Below are 15,484 nucleotides of genomic sequence, written 5' to 3'. Positions count from 1 at the left end.
AGTTGTAATTCGGCTATGCAGGCTACAACAAAATATCAAAAGAGTGAGTCGTGTGACAAGACCATCTTGAAATCAGGGAAGTTTCTTCTCAGCTTTAAAATTCATAAAGTCAAACTTATATTCATATGTGCCCCTGATTATGAATAATATTATTTTTATCTTGTTGTCTATGTGATGGGTTAAGTTAGTATCTAAGATTAACTAGATAAAGTAAGTTGGTTTGACTAATCTTTGTGAGTATTGAAGAGAAATACTTCCATGTGACTTTATTTATTTGTCACTAAAGTGCTAGTTGATTTACATTACCTCTGCTAATATTTATTGTGTTCATTGCATTGGTAAATCGTAATTGAATGTGGAACTTATTATTTGTCTTAGTTGAGTACGGATTGTTTGTTAGTTTTTGAATGATTAAATGTACTTTCACCCTAATCTAGAGGCATTTGCAATGGAATTGTTAAGCAAGGTGTATTTGCTAATTTTATTGTTTCATATGGTTTGTTTCATTTAAAGATAGAAAAACCTTGACGATCTTTTGGTTGCATATTGACGATATTATTGCTTGAAGATAATATCAAATTGGATAAACAATAAGAAACGAGATCCTTAATTAAGGGGGCAATATATAACTAATTATGCATGGCTAATATTAAGTCTAGCTCTCGACCAATGTTTATCTAATCAAAAGATCAGATATAATCTTGTCAATAGATTAACAGATAAATTTACGGAGTATATTCTTACTCGGACTACCATATACGTCCATACCCCATACTTGCTAAAGATTTGTTGGTTTCCATAATTAACAATATTATATTAACAAGATAATATACTATGAGTATATTTCTTAAAACAAGATTACACTATATTATTATCATAATATTATGATTCTTTTTATTATACTATCAATGATATGATATTTTAATTAGTAGATTTTGCTGCTATATAATTTAGTTATCCTTTCTTTCAATGCTATTAATTTTGGTGAGTATCCTTATTACTCGTATTAGCTTAACATTAATAGGGAATTTAGAACAATTGAACTTAATATTTGATACATAAATTTTTATTTTTTTAGGGCAAGCAAGCTAATGCATTTTATTAATCAACGGACAAAGTGTACGAGAGTACATAAGGAGCAACCATTTCAGGGCAATGGTTGATCCAAACTTGTTCAACACCAAAAGGCATTAGCTTAGCAAGGTAATGGGCAACACTATTCCCATCCCTTTTTACATGGGACCAAGAAAACGATGTAAAAACACAACTAACAGACAGAATGTCTTCCAATAATACACCATCAAAATCAGTAAAAAACACAGCTGCCTTTGAAAGTCGATTCACAAGCACTTGACAATCTGATTCAAGGATGTCCTCTTTGTAGCCAAACCTTTGTGCGAGCTTAATAGCCAGTAGAAGAGCCTTCCCTTCTGCTATCTTAGGTGGCCACCAAGCTTTAATTTCACTCTTCTTGTTGCTGAGAATAACACCTTCCCTTCATGATCTCGAGCTACCACCCCCATTCCCACCCACCCATCAGTCATCACACAAAGACGCATCCGAGTTCACCTTAACCACACCTGTAGGAGGAGCAACCCACTTCTTTGTGCTAGATCGACGCTGTCGGTATACCCTCTTGCTATAAGTGCCAAATTTATTTGCTAGACGACAAACTCGTGCAACTAGAATATCATTAGGTGTCACAAGTGAACCTTATTATTCTTTTCGAGAGTACCCAAACAAGATATGCTGCTCTTTGATTTACTCTTGCTCCTAGCGTTCCCCATCTCAGCAGCAAATCACACACGCTCTTCCCTTCTTGTGGCCTAGCTGTAGCACAACCACATTCATCCCATAAATCCCATACACGATTGAAAGGAAAATCGCATGAGTAGCATTTTCCTCACCAACCTCACACCACGGACGCGCTGCAGAGTCAAGCAAGTGTCGAGTGTGTAGCAGCAACTTAGTTGGTAGAGTATTCGTGCACATTCTCCATAAAAAGTGTCTTACTTTCGGGGAGGCCTCTAAGCTCCATAGCTCCACCCAAGCTCGGTGAAACGAGTCAAAATCACAACCCTTTCCTAGCATATATGAAGTCTTTGTCGAGTATTCTCCATCCTTAGAAAAAGCCCACGTGATTTTATCTTTCAGAGCCCTCATGCTTAACAGTATAGCTAAGATGCATTTCCTATCTCGGTCATTAAACTTGGCAGATATAAGCTCATAATTCCAATCCATCCTTGAAAAATCCACAAGGTCACTCACAGTACACAAATCCCCAGCTTTCGGGGTTGTGATAAACCACCCATTTTCATCGGCTACCCAAGGGTCTTTCCAAATATTCACATTTGCTCCACACCCAATTTTCCAAATAATTCCCTCCTTTACAAGAGCCTTTGCACTCCAAATGCTTTGCCATGAATAGCTACCCGACACACCAAGATAGGAGTCAAGAAATGTAGCGGATAGTATTTCGCCTTCATGACCTTCCCTAGAAGTGAGTCTTCTCTAGAAGCAAGCCTCCACACTTGTTTCCAAGAAGGGCCACATTGAATACTTTCAAGTCCTTAATACCTATACCTCCAAAACATTTAGGAGTACACATCACATCACATGACTTCTAATGAATTTTTCGTTTAGAAGTCGAGTTACCCCAAAAGAACCTTGCCATAGCCGAACGAATATCATGTATAACTGACGGGCGTTAGAACGGTCGCACATTCCACACTCAATCAAATAAATTTGTAAATCCTAAAACTAACCCCTAAACAAGTCTAGTGGTAAGTTCGGAGTCGAACCACAAGGAACGGTAATGTTGGATTGTTCTCGATCTAATGCTTAAGCTACGCCGAAATCGGTTTATGGATAGTGGACACTACAACTACACTAAAACACATATAAAGAACAAGGTATGATAAAGTCTACTAGGGGAAAAGATCCACTTAGAACAATTAATAAGCTAATGAGAATCCATTTGATAATCAATCATGCAAAGAAAGAATTATAATGAGAATTAACTAAACTCAAAAGTAATCTCTCAAATTCCTAGCCTAGATCCCTCATTGACTAGGTGCATAGAAGAAAATTACCCAAAATGCAATCAAATATATCAATTCTAATTCACAATCCCTTGTCAAACTAAAACCAATATTCAATTAAGTGTGCTATCATGGGAGATCAATCCAATCTAAAACAAACAACATGCCAACATCAATTCAATCAATTTAATCACACAATTATCATCAAATTTATCTCAAATAACTCAAACAATCATTACAAAGTCTCACTCAACACCTAGTAGAAGGGAAACTACTCAAGCATAATGAAAGCAACTAAATAAAGCAATAAGAGAAAAGAAAGTAAGAAATGCTCATTGATATAAGGTGGAGATCTTCAAATTCCTCATTTGATTATCCAAAATCCATGAAAACCATTGTGCTCCTCACTTTCTCTCTCTAAAATTTTGAGAGTTTCTCTCTCTAAAACCTAAAACTAACCTAAAAACTATTCTAAAACTGAAAAATCTTTTTTTTTAATGAGCAAAAAAAATCTATTTATACCCCTTACAAAATTGCTTAGGAAGCTCCGCAAAAAGTCAGCTGAAACGGGAAAAGGTCCGACCGAACTCTGTGTAGGTTCGGTCGGACTCAGGGTAGGTTCGGCCGAACTCAGGGTAGGTTCGGTCGAACCTCCCTGATCCTTGTTTGGTCGAACTTTCCTGGTTCGACCCCTCCTGTAAACATGCTGAAAACTTGGTTGAAACTGCCTTGGAGGTACGGTCGAACTTTTCAAAAGTTTGACCACACCATGGTTCGACCGAACCTCTTAAAGGTTCGGCCACACCTCCTCTTGAACTTCCTCTTCTTGCTTCCTCTTCTTCCCTTTTGCTCCTCTAGTCTTTGCCCATGCCTCCATACTTGGCCAAGGGGCCTCCTACCGTGCTTAGGACCGTCATGGAACCTGCAAAAGATAGCAAAGATCACGAGAGCATGGGGATGATAAAATTATGCATAAAGATTATCAAAACAAGCGCAAATAAGCATACTTTTCATCCATAAAAGAAAAGGAAGCCATAAGAGGAGAAAAGAGGTAGAAACCCTAAGAAAAACAGGAGAAAAGAGACCAATACACTACCCCTAAGGGTAACATAAATGTCACTCATCAAACACCCCCAAGCTTAACTTTTGCTCATCCTCGAGCAAAACAAAACAAACACAACGGAAAACGATGTATATTTTTTTAAAAAAAAAACAATAAAATAAAATAAAACTAGAAGAGAAAGAATATACACTAACTCACTTTCGTAGGAATCACGAATGCATTTAGCGCATGCATCAAGCACTTTAAACCCCATAGATCGCTCTAGAGGACGAGTAAGCTCTCGTAAGGGTGTCCTAAGAGTTTAACCCATAACTCTTGACAAAAATCAAGGCAAGGCAATAAATAAATAAAATAAAATAAATCGAAGTAAGAGAAAAGTTACAAGCGTTCTAGAGTGGACTTTTATGATGGAACAAACACTAATGAATGTCAATCTTTCTAAAATAATAAAGGTATGCACGTTCTAAGATGTCCAAGGTTGATTGAAACATAACATATGCTAAGCATAGAGAACTAAAGGAAACACATTCCACCTTTTGTTTCAACCAATCAAACCACGTTCTCTCTACTAGTTTCAAATCCACTTTCAAGTTAGCTTCTCATGATTCCACGAAGAAACCGGAAAATAAATAAGAAATTAAAAACATCGAGAAGGTTACCCGACATCTTGGCTATGCAAACTCGCTCTATAGGCTTGATTCCTATTTCCCGCCATCATTGAATGACTTAAGCCTCTAGGATCAAAAGGACTTTCAAGGTATTAACATATAAGCTAGGAGAGTAAAGGTGTGGAGAACTCTTGAAATTGGTGGTAAACCTATGTGAAGCACGGGTGGAACTTCTTCCACAAGATCCAAACGATTCCAAAACAAAAGTGCCAAGTATGCTTATTAAATAACTTTCCCCCAAGCTTATTTAACACAAAATAACAAAAATAGGGAGAACAACAATAACAAAACCCCTTTTTTTTGTGCTTTACATTCTTCTTTACCTTTTTTTTTCAATAATTCCTTTTTCCAAGCTTTTTTTTTTTTTTTTTTAAAAAAAATGTCCTTGCCTCTTTTAACTTTGGACGGCTTTTTTTTCTCAAAATGTATTTGGTTTTATGCAAAAAAATTATATACAACACATACTTGCTTTGCAAATGAACTTATAATTCTAAACTTGCACCATAAACAATAAAACAAGCTCCAAAACAAAATTGCTTCACAAACTAAAGGTAGGATTTAAAGTGAAACCAAGGCTTCAAGGCTTGTATTGTGGCTAGAGAAAAGAAGGTATATGGCTCAAAAGGGCTAGCAAGAGGGGCAAATATAAACTAAACTCAAAAATAGAAAATCTATCCTATAAAAAGAGAAATTCCTTTGTCATCCCCAAAAATGGCACGGTCGCGATCTTGGGAGCTAAAAGTCAAGTTCTAGATATGAGAATGCAATAGCCAAGGATCCAAATATGCCGCTCAACAAAGTATGATGAAGGCTAGAACAATTATACATCACTAGGGATAGCAATAACTAACTCTTGATTTCATATCCACTATAGAGAGCAACTTCATCTTACCACAAGCAAGTGAACTAGAGCTTCATGGTCCCAAAGTTCTTAGCCAACTACCTTAGCATACCATATCCTAGAGTCAACCTAACACATTCTCAAACCGTGCACACCTCTAAAATTTAGGAAGAAAGGCATTCAAGAATACAAGTCCAAAAGTATTATGTCCAAAGCAAGAACAAAAGAAAATACATTGCAAATTTGCCTTGATAGAAACAAAAATCTTTTTGTGATTTTCAAGACATAGAAAATGGAAAAGCATATACAAATGTGCATGGCATATATGAATCAAAATTCCACCAAACATGATAGAATACCCTCCCTTAAGCTTGAATGAGGCAACATGCTCAAACTTTAAACCAAAGAATCCATGGGAGGAGAAAAGAAAGAAAGTCATCCAACCAACCAACATATGTCCAACAAGTCACAAATCATTAGAGGAAGAGCAAGGAAGGATATTACCGGATATTAGGTGGGTATAGTACTCGCAAATGACCCAATTAAACCTTCTTGAAGCCGACTACCTCTAAAATTGAATCTTGTTTTCCATGTGCTAGCAAAAGTGGAGTCAAACTTCCTTGATTCTTGATCCAAACCAATGCATAAGAGTATATTAAGTTATGTACCTAGCACCAAGCACACAAACATTTCCATGAGGCCAAAAATTATTCTAAAAAGAAAAGAAAATGAAAGCAATAAAACACGGGTTACTTCCCGAGAAAGGCTTGCTTAAGGTCCAAGCTTGACCGCTCTAGTAAATAATATTGCAACGATCGCAAGAGCTTGTCAAATGCACTACTACACATCTCATAAGATAACAAGTAAGCAAATGATATAAGAAGGGCATGCACCAAGATTAGTGCACGCAAAAGAAGGTGAAGAGGGAGTTTCCAAGAAGAAGAAGAATCAAAAGAAAATTCAAGAAAATAAGAAGAAGAATAGAAAGGCAAACTCTCTTCACAAAAATCTTTTTGGGTGGCAAAATCACCATTTTCCTCAATTGAAGACGAATGAGGGACATAAAAATCTTCATAGGCAAAGGGGTCCCCAATAGGCTCATTAACAAAGGAAGGAAGGGATATAGGAGTGTAGGGGATATGGTTGAAATTCCTTGAAAAAGGGACATGAGAGAAGGGGATAGGAGCAATGGTCTTACAAATGGTCTCTTCTTCACCACCATTCCTCAAATCACCAATTTGAGCATGAAAATCAATCATAGAATCCTCAAAAGAAGAACACTCATGATCATGATCTCCCTCAAACATCCAACTTCCAAGAGGAACTACATAATCCCCTTCACTACAATCATGAACAACAACTCCCTCAACTTCCTTAAAGCCTATAATCTCAAAGCCATGCATGAATGGATGCAAATTCATTTCAAAATGGTCTCTCTCCCATGAAGCATTCTTAATGAACTCACTCAAAAGGCTATGGGTTTTCATTTGACACTCAATAAACACATTAGAAATAACCTTAAATGAATCCAAATACTCATGGATAAAAGGATCACAATCATGCACTTGAGACTCATCAAGATGGGAAAAAGGGTTAGGATTTTCAAAATCAACACTCTCTTCATTCTCAACTCCTTCACCATCACTCATATGCTCAGCAATGGGATCCTCACACTCTCTTGGTTGCTCAAAATCATCATCATCATCCTCAACACACACATTAAATTGGGATTTTTCACAAACAAGCATCAAGGGTGACAATTGGCTTTCTAACTCTTCTTTTCTTCTCCTTCCCTCCTCAAGACGCTCCTCATTCTTTTTCATTATCTCTAATTGACCTCTCATAGAATTAAGAATCATTTCCTTACTAGGCCCAATCTCATTATCAAGCTCAATGCACCTAATTTGAGATTCAGAAGTAGCAATAAGGGATTCAAAAGGTGTTGAAGGTTGAGGCTCAACAAGAGAAGAAGAAGTACAACCAAGATTGGAAAAATCAACATTAAGATCATGAGCATATACATCACATTGGGGAGTGGGGGCACAATCAAACACATGAGGTTCATCATTAAGGGAACGAAGCACATCACAAGAAGGCATGGTAAATAATGAAGAATATTGAAACACACCATTAGCATCAACTTGAGCATGTACCTCATCATCATGAACAAAAGAGGAAATAGAGTTGAAATCATGTGTTTTAGGTTCACTTAATGGATCATGTAACAAATCATGGGAATTCATGCTAATATTAGAAGTATCAACACATTGCATATCAATAATAGAATCATGATTAGCCTTATTATAGACATCACAAGCAAACCAAACATAAAAATCCCAAGCATCATCAATTGATAATGCTCTAAATTCACCATCATGCATGCATTCAACTTCATCCCTAGTTTGCTCATTCAAACCAAAATAACAAATCTCACAAGCCTCCCAAAGACTACAACAATCAAAATCCAAATATCCCACAAGTCTATTGAAATATTCACAAAAAGGCTCATTGTCATATTGAGGAAACGAGTTACTTGCCATTTTTTTTTACAAAAACAAGCAAAAATTAAAAAAATTAAAATAAAAAGAAAAGTATACACAAAGACCTAGACTCAAGCAATCAAAAACAATCAAGCATTGACACCGTTCCCCGGCAACGGCGCCATTTTGACGGGCGTTAGAACGGTCGCACATTCCACACTCAATCAAATAAATTTGTAAATCCTAAAACTAACCCCTAAACAAGTCTAGTGGTAAGTTCGGAGTCGAACCACAAGGAACGGTAATGTTGGATTGTTCTCGATCTAATGCTTAAGCTACGCCGAAATCGGTTTATGGATAGTGGACACTACAACTACACTAAAACACATATAAAGAACAAGGTATGATAAAGTCTACTAGGGGAAAAGATCCACTTAGAACAATTAATAAGCTAATGAGAATCCATTTGATAATCAATCATGCAAAGAAAGAATTATAATGAGAATTAACTAAACTCAAAAGTAATCTCTCAAATTCCTAGCCTAGATCCCTCATTGACTAGGTGCATAGAAGAAAATTACCCAAAATGCAATCAAATATATCAATTCTAATTCACAATCCCTTGTCAAACTAAAACCAATATGCAATTAAGTGTGCTATCATGGGAGATCAATCCAATCTAAAACAAACAACATGCCAACATCAATTCAATCAATTTAATCACACAATTATCATCAAATTTATCTCAAATAACTCAAACAATCATTACAAAGTCTCACTCAACACCTAGTAGAAGGGAAACTACTCAAGCATAATGAAAGCAACTAAATAAAGCAATAAGAGAAAAGAAAGTAAGAAATGCTCATTGATATAAGGTGGAGATCTTCAAATTCCTCATTTGATTATCCAAAATCCATGAAAACCATTGTGCTCCTCACTTTCTCTCTCTAAAATTTTGAGAGTTTCTCTCTCTAAAACCTAAAACTAACCTAAAAACTATTCTAAAACTGAAAAATCTTTTTTTTTTAATGAGCAAAAAAAATCTATTTATACCCCTTACAAAATTGCTTAGGAAGCTCCGCAAAAAGTCAGCTGAAACGGGAAAAGGTCCGACCGAACTCTGTGTAGGTTCGGTCGGACTCAGGGTAGGTTCGGCCGAACTCAGGGTAGGTTCGGTCGAACCTCCCTGATCCTTGTTTAATCGAACTTTCCTGGTTCGACCCCTCCTGTAAACATGCTGAAAACTTGGTTGAAACTGCCTTGGAGGTACGGTCGAACTTTTCAAAAGTTTGACCACACCTTGGTTCGACCGAACCTCTTAAAGGTTCGGCCACACCTCCTCTTGAACTTCCTCTTCTTGCTTCCTCTTCTTCCCTTTTGCTCCTCTAGTCTTTGCCCATGCCTCCATACTTGGCCAAGGGGCCTCCTACCGTGCTTAGGACCGTCATGGAACCTGCAAAAGATAGCAAAGATCACGAGAGCATGGGGATGATAAAATTATGCATAAAGATTATCAAAACAAGCGCAAATAAGCATACTTTTCATCCATAAAAGAAAAGGAAGCCATAAGAGGAGAAAAGAGGTAGAAACCCTAAGAAAAACAGGAGAAAAGAGACCAATACACTACCCCTAAGGGTAACATAAATGTCACTCATCAATAACCGAGCTAGGAAATTTGTACACTCCCATTAGATAGGTTGGTATTGCTTGAATCACGACTTTAAGTAACATCTCTTTCTCAGTCCTCGATAGCAACTTTTCCTTCCAACACTGCAATTTCTTCCATATTCTATCTAAAAGAGCACCAAAAATAGCCTTCTTCGATCTCCCAGCCAAAGTAGGATTTCCCAAATATTTACCATGTCGATCAACACGTCTCATATTGAGTACCCCAATCAAATCATCTTGTTACTATGCGCTTACCACTCCACTAAACGACACTTCCGACTTCTCATAATTAATTTTTTGCCTGGAGTACATCAACTATCACTTCGCATTTCTGTCGTGTCGCTCTAGCAAAAAGTAAACTATCATCCGCAAACAAGAGATGAGATATAGCAGGCCCACTCTTACTCGCTTTCGCCCCATGTAGCATTTTAGTATGAACTTTATTGTGCAACATGTGAGAAAATGCATCAACAACCAAAATAAACAAATAAGGAGAGAGAGGATCTCCTTGTCTTAGACCCAAGATAGAGTTCACAGAGCCACACACTCTTCCATTAATTATGGAAGAATAAGAGACCAAAGACACACAATGCATCACTAAATTCACCCATCCCTACCATCAAAACCCATCGTAAGAAGAAGTTTCTTCAGAAAACCCCACTCAACTCTATCATATGCTTTGTTCATGTCAAATTTCAAAGCAATTGTGCCATGCATGTAGTTGCAATAAAACTCATGGAAGAACAAGAAGATAAATAATTTTTTTTGGCTAAATAAAGTAAAAAAAACCAAAAACCAATGTGAATCCAAAAACGGTAACGGTTTGGATTTTATGGAATTTCGAACGGCAATTTGCTCAAAGTGGGTGGCGAAATTCTTGGTGGGGCTCCGAGGATGAGAAAGGCGGGCAGGGAAGAGGTGTGATGGGGTTGGGGCTGCCGAGATGGGGTTAGAGGGATTTTTTTTTTAGTTATTTATTTTTTAAATAAAAATTAAAATAGACCAATCAAAAGTTGACACGTGGCAAATAACCTAAGATAACAAGTTACCAATCGGTTAAGGGTCTGTTTAAAGAAGATGGGTGTCAAAGGTGGGATTATTTTTGAAATAATTGAAGGTGAGATTGTTTTCGACCACACAAAGGTGGGATTATTCTTTTCCACTTTTCCTAATTAAAATTATAAAATATAAAAAAAATTGTGGGTTACAAGAAATTCTGGTTTGCTTATTCAGAGAATGTACCGTCAATTCAATTCACTACTACATTTGAGAGCTAATCCAACACTTATTTCCGTTGTATTAGGTGTTCAAACCGTTGTAATAGACCTAATACAACGGCTAGCAGCTGTCACATTTTCTAGGGTTGGATCCGTTGGATTAGGTTCCTTTCTTTTTTTGGAGTAACTGAATCTAATACAACGGATTGCGTCTTTCTTCCGTTGTATTAGGACTTTCTTTTTTATTATTATTATTATTATTATTATTATTATTATTATTATTATATTGTCCAAAATCCTGTCCAGATTGTCCAAGTCCAGAAGTTCAACTGATCAATGTCTTTGCATCGTAATTTTGGTATTGATGTATCTCTAAATCATTAGAATTTAAAAAAAGAAAAACTAAGTTATGAAAAATTGAAAAACGAAGAACGAAGAACGAAAAATTGAAAAATCTGAAAACGAATATCAAAAAAATTAAAATTCTGAAAAAAAAATCCAGAAATCAAACCCAGATCTGAAAAAAAAACCCAAAAAAACCCTGAAATTGAACAAAAACACGAACCCAGAAAAAGCTAACCCAGAAAAAACGAACCTTGAATTCAAAATCGAACCCAGAAATCAAATTCGAACCCAGAAATCGAAAACAAACCCAGAAATCAAAATCGAACCAAGAAATCAAAATCAAACCCAGAAAAAATGAACCCAGAAATCGAAATCGAAATCGAACCCAAAAAAAGGAACCCAGAAATCGAAATAACAAAAAAACAAAAAAAACCAACCAAGAAGAAATGAGATCGAACCCAGAAATCAAACAAAAAAAATAATCTGAAAAAACAAGAACAATAAAACAAAAAACGAAGACGAAAACAAGATCTGAATAACAATCTGAAAAATGAAAAAAAAAAAAAACGATCTGAAAAACAATTAAAAAACGAAAAACGATCTGAAAACAAGAAAAACAAAGACGAAAACAAGATTTGCAAACGATCTTAAAAACCAAAAAAAAAAAAAAAAAACAACTGATATTACCTTATAAACTCAAGTCAAAGAGGAGAGAATGAGAGGCGAGAGAGTGTTCGAGAGAGAGAGAAGACAAGGATTCGAAAGAGAGAGAATGAGGGAATGAGAGAGAATGAGGAAAGTTTAGAGACGCGTGGATTATAAGCTAGGCTAATTAATATCCCGACTTTTTTTTTTTCTCCGTTGTATTAGACTAGGTCTAATATAACGGATTCTTATATCTAATACAACGGTTAGGATAAATCGTTGTATTAGCCTAGTCTAATACAACGGTATGAAATTAGTCGTTGTATTAGCTAATTTTGTACCGTTGTATTAGATTAGAAATGTAGTAGTGATTTAAGTTAGACCTGATCATGTCAAGCCCGGGGGTTTGGGCAAAAATTTTAGGCTTTAGATTCGAGCCTGACCCGATTTTCTTAAAAATAAACGGGTTTGGAAAGCTTAGTAAACTAATTTTAGTTAAAATTTTGGCCCAGTCCGGTTTTGGCCCAAATAGCCTCTTTTTTTTCTTCAGAAATACTGAGTTTGGACACACCTTCTTCCGCCCTGAACTTGGGGCCGCCCCGAAGGCGTGGCCATAATGGACTAATAAAACTTTTGGACAAAGCTTGGCCCAACCCATGATCAACTTCTCATTTAAGTTTGATACATATATCTATATCAGATATGAAATTCTTTAAATTTATGTTTATTGCCGAATATCCTTAGTTTTGTAATTTGAAAAATTATGAAAGTTTTATATTTAGAAAGTGTATATTAATATGAACTAATGATATCTCATTTGATAAATTATTTATCGTACGGATTGGTGTACAAATTAGGTCAAGGTTTAGTCATATATGAAATTAACTCATTTCAATTCAAATCAGAATAAAGTTATGATCGTACTTTGTACTATTATGTGTGGTTTTTATTGCTAAAAACATTAATTCCGTAAAAATAATTACTCCCTCTGTCCCTAAATGATGTGTTTGCTTCTCATACAAGGAGAATGGAGGGAATACATTATATTCTTGTAAGTAGAGGAATACTATATGAGAAAGATAACAAGGAAGTAAAGATATTTTGGATATATGTGTATTTTATATGAGTATGAGAAAGATAACAAGGAAGTAAAGATATTTTGGATATATGTGTATTTTATATGAGAAACGTTAAAAAAAACATGGAAATTTTGTCAACAACTACCATTTAATTGACCACTTTTGAGAACAACTACCTACTAATTTTTTTTTTTAAAAAAAAAACCCACAAAAACACAAAAAGTTTGAGTAGCACTACCATGTTTGGTTTTCCAACTACAACCTCTAGTTAAGAAGACCCAATTTACAAAATTTCCATCCAAAAAAACCCATATGAACTAACAAAATTATCTCTACATTAACCTTAAATTGGGTATTACAATTCAATTGCACCAAATCCCCCAATTTCGTAAAACCCTAAATTCAATTTTTTGACATAAACCCTAATTTTAATATTCAATTGAGGAATTATATCATATGCAATGCGAAATTAAAGACAATTTACTTATAATTGTGTTCAGGCATTGAATTCCATTAATATTGTTGTCTCCATTACAATTGATCGAAATCGTATAAGGTAAGCACCACCAAACGGAGATACTTGTCGAAAAACCAAAAGTGGTAGTGCTACTTAAATTTTTTTGTGTTTTCGTGGTAGTTTTTGCAACAAAACAAAAAAAAAAAAAAAAAAAAAAAGTTAGTTATTTTCAATAGTGGTTTTTTAAATGGTAGTTGTTGACAAAATTTTCCAAAAACATTTAATAGAACGGAAATTTATGGACGTGTAAGCAAATTTTGTATAAAAAAGGTAAAAAAGTTGTATGGATTATATGATGGATATGTGATTTTTTTTTTTTTAAAAAAAAAGACATATTATTTTAGTAATATAGGAACATCATTTAAGGACAAAGAGAGTATGAAAATTACATTGTAACATCCCGACCCCAAACAAATTAGGGAGGGGCCTATTGTCACGAAATGCGCATTAAGGGCCAACAACTGTCCTCATAGACCAACACAAGTCCTTCCGGCACATTTTGTCCTCACTCATGCAGGCCTTGGGAAAACTTCCAGGAGGTCACCCATCCCAAGATTACTCCCAGCTAAGCACGCTTAACTGAGAAGTATCTTAGCATATGAGGGGTATCACACACACCTCCACTTGAGAACGGCAATACCCTCGTTGCACCTGGAACCCTAGGGACCCCAGTATTATGCCTAATGGCAATTGGGTAGCCAAAGTGTTACATCACTGACATAGGATTATTTTTCACAATCAACACGCGGTCACAGGGTTGCTATGATACCATTTGTAACACCCCGACAACAACTGTCCTCATAAACCAATACAAGTCCCCAAGCACGCTTAATTGAGAAGTATCTTAGCATATGAGCTTCCTAAAAGGAAGATGCATTTTGTTGGTATGTGTAGTATATTAAATTCTTTTAAAGCAATCATGAGGGGTATTACAACAATTTAATAAAATACACATTATTACGAATCTAACAAGATTTTCCTTATACATTAGAGTACGTAAAATGTCAAACTTTAATCAAATCACAGAATCTGATATATAATTCATATTACAACAAATAAGTAAAAATATGGTGAATTAAACATTGTTTTACTCCGTAGTCTCCATGTTTAATATGAAGTATTTTCTTTAGTTTGGTTTCCTTGTTTTTACAAATCTATCTATCTATACTATATACTAATACTTTTACTAGTTTTAGTGTGGGCAGTAACCTCATAAATGGGTACTTTTTATTTTTCTTTGGTTAATTGACAATCCTTTTCCTCTCCAGCCAGCAGACTCCTTACCTTTTCCTATTCTGGTCGGCCACCCTTTCTCTTTCTTGTTCCCCTTTCCTTCTTTATTCTTTCGATCAGTGGTTAGGGGGGATTTAGTGGTGGGTATGAGAGGTGGTTTCAAGGTGAGGGAGAGGAGCGGCTTTCGGGGGTGAGGCTTGGGAAGGGGGCTAATTTCGAGGTTAGGGCTACGTAGGGGCCAATTGTGGGGCTAGGAAGGAGATATGGGTGAATTTCGGGGTGGGGGAAAAGGAGGAGGTTGTTTTCGGGGGTGGGGTTGCGGAGAGGGAGGCATTTCAAGGGTGGGGGTGGGGCCATATTCCGATGGTTGGGGCTAGGGAGAAGGGACTGTTGATGGTGGCAGGTGGCTTGGGATTTTTTTTTTGTTTTTACCAATTATGTGCTGACATGTGTCCAGTAACATGTTAGGTGAGCAATTGAAACCAATAAAAGCAAATACCATTGAAGTTAGAATTATTAAATAATAATCCAAAGTTGAGATAATTTAAAGAGAATGGTTAAAATCAGCGTGTTTTCTGTGTGGCTGGTCACACCATGCAACCGGCTGACACACACCAAAACACTGACCAGATAATCTCTGATCGAACGAGTAACCCTTAATTAAGTAACCCCTGACCGATCGAATAA

This window comes from Chenopodium quinoa, unplaced genomic scaffold (genome assembly GCF_001683475.1).
Source record: "Chenopodium quinoa cultivar QQ74 unplaced genomic scaffold, ASM168347v1, whole genome shotgun sequence".
NCBI classification, from domain to species: domain Eukaryota; kingdom Viridiplantae; phylum Streptophyta; class Magnoliopsida; order Caryophyllales; family Amaranthaceae; genus Chenopodium; species Chenopodium quinoa.
Note: the sequence above shows the minus strand (reverse complement) of the source record.